The following is an 8,344-nucleotide window of genomic DNA, read 5'->3' on the forward strand; positions in this document are numbered from 1 at the left end:
CACAGTCACAAGTGAGAGGGGGATAGAAATGGGGAGGAGCTCGCTATTCAGAGATTCCGATAAACCTGTTGCTGTAGCATGATGTGTGTGTGTTTATCCATCTAGATAAGAAAAGGGAAAGTGGCTTGGAAAGTTGTATTTGATAAGCAGAGATATTTCCTTCCCATGAAATCCCCATGTTGCTGTTAGCCCAATTAATTGGCTTCTTGTTGCTGTTGTTCAGTTGTGTCTAACTCTTTGCGACCCCATGGACTGCAGCATGCCATGTTTCCCTGAATTGGCTTCTCATTGAATAACAAATCCAAGATTAGACCACAAAGGAGATCACTACCCAATACTAAGATAAGCCTAGCCCGGTAACTCAACCACAGAGCCTGCCTGGGGGAGCCCACCAGGAAGCACCAGGGAACCCAGCCTGAGCACATGAAGGTGCCTGGACTCACCCTGATCACTCACCCTGATCTGTGTGAGACCGAGAAGGGACCTCTTTGGAGACCCGAGTCAGCCTGTCCAGGAAAAGCAGACTTTGGTACCCTGGGCAGAGGAACAACTCACCAGACTGGCACTTTGCCAGCTCCACCCTCAGTTCTGTGCCTGCATGGGACGGTACCAGTCAGAGACCAGTGGGTCCAGGAACCCCACCCAGACTGACCCCAGAGACAAGAGTGTAGCTGGAATTGAAGCCCAGAGGACTGACCCACGCAGGGACCAGGTCACATGTGTGGCTTCTTCCGGATGCCATCCCTGAGCCTGGGTTCCCCAGATCCTACTCTGGCCCCCAGGAGAGCGTCCTCTGAACTCCCTAACAAGTCACCAGTCAGCAGTGGTGCAGGGCACAGAGAGGCTCAGCTGTGGGACTCTGGGCTGGACACTTCCCCTCTCTGAGCCTTATAAGTAAAGATGGTAAACCCTGCTTCCAGGACGCCTGCAAGAATTCAAAGACTCCATTTATAGAATTGCTGGGCCCCTGGCAGAGCCCCTGACACATAAACACTCAAGAAATAGCGATGGATACAGGCTTTTAGAGCACCAGAAATGGACGGACTCCCTGAGTGACCCAGCCAGGAAGTTCTTAAATGTCTCATTTTCAAAAAGTTGGCCATATTTGTAGATCATGTATACTACTGTTTATTTTCTATAAATGAACTTAAGCAATAATGTTCATAGCTGTGCATTTTTTCCACAATACACTTTTTTGGGGGCCTCCTTACCTGGCTTGCGGGATCTTATTTCCCTGACCAGGGATTGAACCAGGGCTCATAGCAGGGAAAGCATCAAGTCCTAACCACCGGACCGCCGGGGAATTCCCTCCCCAACACACTTTAAAATGAATAATATCACTGTTAAAATAAAATAATGTTGGCACAGATAGTATTTAAATCTGCTTTAAGGAGCTCTGCTCATGCCTGGCTCCACGCCCTGGAGGAGGTCTGATCATCACACTTTAGGGGTCTGGCTTCCCATTAGAGAAGATGGAGTGTGTGTCTGCCCCTCACTGGTGACCCCACATCTCTGACTCCAGCCTCGGCACAGGGCCTGGCCTGGCTCTGTCCACATCGCTCCCAGCGGCTCCATCTGGGGCCACAGGAAAAAGCACAAGATCCTTTGCCAGTTTCAAGGTCCCTCATTCCTCAGCTTTGCACCAATGACAAACAAGCCCCTGGGGAAGGAGAGGATGTTTCTGCTGCTTCTGTCTTCCAGGCATCTCTTCCCCTTTTATGAACAGCCCCTCAAACTGAAGCTGACTTGAACCAGGGTGTGCACCTAATCCAGCTCTGACCAATAAAGCACTCCACCCAGCTGGTCAAGTGAAGGGATCAGACACAGAAACCAACCCAGGCTAGGCCAATGAGAGCGATCTTGGAATTTCTTCTAGAACTCTATTAAGAGGTAATCTTTTGGCTGCCTTCTAAAAGCTGGTAGCTATCTTTGTCATCTCTTGGCGGTAGTGGTTTAGTTGCTAAGTCATGTCCGACTCTTGTGACCCCATGGGCTATAGCCTGCCAGGCTCCTCTGTCCATGGAATTCTCCAGGCAAGAATACTGGAGTGGCTTGCTATTTCCTTCTCCATTATCATCTCTTAGAGAAATGTCAGTCCTGAGAAATACAGATCCAGAGTCCCCATGGCAGCACTTGAGGGCCTGGATCCAACTGTACCTGATGTCCACTGCTGGATTTAACATACGCCAAAACCCCCCACCAATTTGGTAGAATCCTTTTTCTGTGGCTTGCTATCTAAGATACCTGAAATAGTAGAACAGAACAAAGAGCCCCAGATTTGTGGCCAGAGCATCTTGGAGCAAATAATAGCTTTTCTCTGCCTTTTCTAACTCTGACCTCAGTTATCATCTCTAAACTAGGGACAGGAATGCACATGGCACCTGGAAGTTAAGAAAAGTCAGTGGGAAAGCAGATGCCGCAGTGCTCTGTGAACCATAAAGTGCTGTCCAGGGGGTTGGATTCTTGCTCTTGCTGGCCAGTTGCTCTGAATTACTCACCAGTCCCCAGCATCCCAGGCCCCCTCATGCCTCCCTGCCTTTGCATGAGACAAGTTCCTGTGCTGAGTCTGCTTCTTAGACATCTTCCCTCTCCCTCCACTCACTCAGTCTTCATGGCCCACCTGCTCCATCCCGGTGTCCATGAAGCTATGCTGGAATGTTCTAGAACTCCTGCCACTTACTGCCTTCAAGGTTCTTACCAGTGCTGTGATCTGCTTGCTGTTTCTCTTTATCTGCTCTCATAGTTTTTGCTCCAATAAACATCTCAAAATGGAAAATCAGACCATCAATAGGTACATGCATGTGTGCTCATTCGCTTCAGTTGTGTCCAACTCTTTGTGATCCTATGGACTATAGCCTGCCAGGCTCCTCTGTCCATGGGATTCTCCAGGCAAGAATACTAGAGTGGGTTGTCGTGCCCTCCTCCAGGGGATCTTCCCAACCCAGGGATTGAACCCATGTCTTCTGCATTGCAAGCGGATTCTTTACCACTGAGCCACCAGGGAAGCCCTCTTTCAACAGGTGACTAGTATGAAATGGAGAGGCAGTATGCACCACAGTGGTGAAAACACAGACTTGGGGCCAGCCTGCCTCAGTTTAAATCTCAGCACTGCTGACTATATACTGTGTGACCTTGGGGAGTTTACTTAACCTTTCTGGGCCTCTGAGTCCTCATTTGTAAAATAGAGATATTAATAACCTACTTCATAGAGTTCTTGGGAGAATTGTCAGTGTTTTTAAAGCATTTGGAACAGTGCCTGGCATGTTAGTAGGCACTGTAGACATGTTTCTTAAACTAACCAACTCACCATGAAACAAAATGCAATGAAATGTAAAACCTGAATACAAGGAAAACAAAAGACAGAAACTGAGTTTTAGCAAGACACTATTCCTTGCTTAAGACTCTGATGAGTTGGAGATCTAGTTTGCCTTTGTTTAAAAAGGGAGATTAAAGAGTATCAGAGACAGGTGTGGAAGACATACTAGCATCAAACTGAGATTCTCCCCCTCCACAACCACCTCATCAACATCAGAGGAGCCAAAGAAATTTGAAAAGGGTCTCACTCTCTCACTAGGGGGTCCAGGGATATTTAAAACCATCTAAAACAAGCCACTCAAGTTCTGGGAAACATCAGCCTTGAATGATGAAGTCTTCAAGTCATCTCCTCTGGTTTCCACAGCACTGAGTACAAAGGCTTCCCAGACCCATGGCCCTTCCTGCCCTGAATCCATCCCTATATGGGGCTTCCTGCTCAGTGGACTCCTGAGGGCAACAGCTGCTTACTCCCCAGGTGCACCCAGACCAGCAGGTGTGCTTCCTGAGTGAAGGACAGAGGGTGCCTTGCAGCCTCCTACAAGGAGTGAAGAGCACCAGGCTGAGATCTGCCAGGTGCCAGCTGTGTGACGCTGGGCAAGTTCCTGGCCTCTCTGATTCTGTTTTCTTTGTTGCGGGCACTAAATGCATAAGTACATATGAAGCCCTCCAGCACAGTCCTGGATGGGATAGAGCCCTAAAGAAGTGCTTATCCACAAGGCTCCAGTGCCTAGAAATGATTTCTGAGGTTGTGGTCATTCAGACTAAAAGTTGGCCAAATTTCAAGAGAGTCTGGGGATGTGGGGCAGACTCGGGGGAGGAAGTCAGATGGAAGCAGGTGCTATGGAGAATTCAAAGTGCTTAACTTCACAGTCAACAGGGAAATGCAAATGAAAACCACAATAACATGCCATTTAAATTTTATCAGATTAGTAAAAACTGAAAGTCTGACAATATCACGTGCTGCTGAGGACGTGGCGTAATGGGAACTCTCATTTATGGCTAGTGGAAATGTAAATTAATACAACTGGTCTGGAAAACAGTTTGGCATGGTCTGACAAACTGGAACAAGTATTTGCCCTAAGAGCCAGCAATTTCACTGTGAAGTATACTACTGATAAAACACTGGCACATGTGTACAAGAAGCCGAGGGAGATATGTTTGTAACAACATTGACTTGAATATTGAAAAACTGGAAACAAGCTAAATCTCCGTCAGCAAAAGAATGGAAAGATAAACCACGGTGTCCTCACCCGACGTGACAATGAATCATAGCTTCACACAACAAAGCAAATGACTCTTACAGAAAAACAAAAACAAAAAACCAAGCAACCAAAAAAAAAAAAAAAAAAAGCAAACGACCCTTTCTGAAGAAATAGAAAAGTAAGTTAGAAACGAACACAGGCATAATAACACTATCTACGTCACACTTTCGAGACACTTCAGTCATGACTGACTCTTTTTTGACTCCACGGACTGTAGCCCACCAGGCTCCTCTGTCCATGGGATTCTCCAGGCAAGAATACTGGAGTGGGTTGCCATGCCCTCCTCCAGGGCATCTTCCCAACCCAGGGGTCAAACCCCAGGCTCCTGCGGCTCCTGCGTTGCAGGTGGGTTCTTTACTGCTAAGCCATTGGGAAAGCCCATGTCTTTACACAACACCATGTAAAGAAGCTCTACATATTGTCTTGGTGAATATCCATGTGTCCTGAATATATAGAAAAAACTCAAGGGGATGAGAAACATCAAACTCTGAAGAGTGTAAACTAGGAGGGGATGTGATCAGGTGGGGCTCTTCAGCCGTCTCAGTAGTTTGGTAAAACTGAGTGAATGGTGTTGATTATATTTTCCTTTATACTTTTGTGTACGTCCAAACTATTTCATAACATTTTAAATGTAAGTGAATTATAAAATAAAATGTGAAAGGACACTTTCACTTCTGGCTATGATGAAGGAGTTGGTAACTGATTAACCTTCTTACTAAGAACAACTGCTAAGCAGGAAGGGAAAAAAAAAAAAAACTATTAGAAAGCATGAGAAAGCAACCAAGTGAGATAGTACTTGAGAAGCCAGGGTGCCAGAGAGAAGGAAAATTCTCTGCAAGCAATGTCCCCTTCAATAATTTGCCAAATCATTGCATTCCAAGAAACCTAGCAGAAAGCATCTGGTAAGAGGCTAAAAAAACTAAGAAGAGATTTTGTCAGTGTCACAGTGCTAAGGAGAGAATCAAAGTTTAAGAAAAATGGGCCCCAATAAATACCCAGTTATTCAGGGGGAAAAAAAAGATGCCTTGGGAATCAGAAAAAAAATCAGAAATAGTTCAGCCTTCACTGCATCAAGATGATCTGCCTATAAGCTATATGTCAACTAGAAAAAAAAAAAAAAAAAAACCTATCCAGAAAAACTTAGCTTCATCTAAAGCCTCCATACTTTTCATACACAATGTCCAGCATTGAATTAAATTGACAAGACAAACCAGAGAACAGTACCAAATGACCAAAAGCCAAGAGAAAGAAACAAAACCAGAAGCAGACACATAAGTGATTATTAGACAGAATTTAGAATAACTGTGATTGGTCTTCCCAGATGACTCAGTGGTAGAGAATCTGCCTGCCAATGTAGGAGACCCGGGTTTGATCCCTGGGTAGGGAAGATCCCTTGGAGAAGGGAATGGTGCCCACTCCAGTACTCATGCCTGGGAAATCCCAAGGACAAAGGAGGCTGGCAGGCAATAGTCCATGGGGTCGAAAAAGAGCTGGACATTACTTAGCAACTAGACAACAACAACAATGATCAATGTGTTCAATAATTCCACCAGAAATACGAAATGTATTTAACAGCAGGAACTCGAGAGCTGAAAGACACAATAATTGAGATGTACAAGAACGTAACAGATGGATTTTGGAGAAGGCGATGGCAGCCCACTGTATTACTCTTGCCCAGAAAATCCCATGGACGGAGGAGCCCAATAGGCTGCAGTACATGGGGTCGCAAAAACTGAGCAACTTCACTTTTACTTTTCACTTTCATGCATTGGAGAAGGAAATGGCAACCCACTACAATGTTCTTGCCTGGAGAATCCCAGGGATGGCAGAGCCTGGTGGGCTGCCATCTATGGGGTCGCACAGAGTCAGGCGTGACTGAAGTGACTTAGCAGAAGGATTAACAGATGGATTTAACAACAGATTAAAAAATCAGAAGAGGGGATTGGTGAACTGAAGGATTGGTAGAAGATAATCAGATTGAAGCATGCAGAGAAAAAATGTTTAAAAATACAGTAAAGATCAAAAGAGACATATGAGGCATTGTGAAAAGATCTAACATAAATGTATTTGGCGTCAAGAAAAAGAGGAGAGAGAATGATTCAGAAGCAATGATAGAGAAACTGGTTAAGAGTTTTTCAAAGCTAACAAGAAACTTTAAGCTACAGATTCAAGGAGTTCTATAACCACCCCTCCCGTAAACAAATACAAAGAAAACCACATCTAGGCACATCATAGAAAAATGATTTAAAAAATTTAAGACAAAGATGTACTTAAAATCCAACTTAGAATGTTATATCCAGCAAAAAAATACCCTTCAGAAAAAGAAGGCAAGCTCAATATGATAAAGGAATCTACTAAAATTCCATAGCTATAACATCATACTTAATAATGAAAAACTGAAAGCTTTCCCTCTAAGATCTGAAACAAGACAAGGATGTCTACTCTCATGCTGCTAAGTCACTTCAGTCGTGTCCGACTCTGTGCGACCCCATAGATGGCAGCCCACCAGGCTCCCCGGTCCCTGGGATTCTCCAGGCAAGAACACTGGAGTGGGTTGCCATTTCCTTCTCCAATGCAGGAAAGTGAAAAGTGAAAGGGAAGTCGCTCAGTCATGTCCGACTCCCAGCGACCCCATGGACTGCAGCCCACCAGGCTCCTCCGTCCATGGGAGTTTCCAGGCAAGAGTACTGGAGTGGGGTGCCATTGCCTCTCATGACTTTTGTTAAACAAGGATGTCCAGGGCTTCCCTGGTAGCTCAGTGGTAAAGAATCTGCCTGCCCGTATAGGAGACACGGGTTTGAGCCCTGATCTGGGAAGATCCCACGTGCTGTGGAGCAATTAAGCCCATGCACCACACCTACTGAGTCTGTGTTCTAGAGCCCAGGAGCCACAGCTACTGAGCCCACGTGCCACGACTACCGAAGCCCTCACGCCCTAGAGCCCATGCTCTGCTGCAAGAGAAGCAGCCCGCCCTCTGCACCTAGAGAACTGTGCGCACTCGCTGCACCTAGAGAACTGTGCACACTCGCTGCACCTAGAGAACTGTGCGCACTCGCTGCACCTAGAGAACTGTGCGCACTCGCTGCACCTAGAGAACTGTGCACACTCGCTGCACCTAGAGAGAGGCCCATGCAGCAACAAGGCCCCAGCAGCCAAAAATAAATAGATACATTCAGAGAACACAAAACGGAGATACCCACTCTCACTGTGCTGAATGCTTCGGTTCTAGCCAAGGCAATTAGGCAAGAAAAAGAAACAAAAGACAGCCATATTTGAAAGAAAGAAGTAAAGCATTTCTGTTTGCAGATGGTATGGTCTTGTACATGCAGCATCTTAAAGAATCCACACCAAGGAAATCAAATGAAACAACGTAAACAACCAAAAAAAAAAACAGTTCCCGGTAAATATTCTAGGACTATAGAGCGGTCTTTAAAATATATGGTGTTCATCCAACCGGATAGCCACATGAAATAGAATAAAGTTGGACTGCTATCTCACACCATATATGAAAATCAACTCAAAATGGATCAAAGACCTAGTATGAAGCGGTAGAATTAAATCTTAAGATAAAATATAGGAGTAAATCAGAATCTTGAATTCATCGAGAGTTTCTTAGACATGCCACCGAAAGCACAAGCAACTAAAGGCAAATATATTGAAGGATTTCAAATTTTAAAACTGTTGTGCTTCAAAATACACTATCAAGAAAGTGAGAAGATAGAGGCTTCCCTGGCGGTCCAGTGGTTAAGAATCTGCCTTGCAATGCA

The sequence above is a fragment of the Capricornis sumatraensis genome, chromosome 3, assembly GCF_032405125.1.
Source record: "Capricornis sumatraensis isolate serow.1 chromosome 3, serow.2, whole genome shotgun sequence".
NCBI classification, from domain to species: Eukaryota; Metazoa; Chordata; class Mammalia; order Artiodactyla; family Bovidae; genus Capricornis; species Capricornis sumatraensis.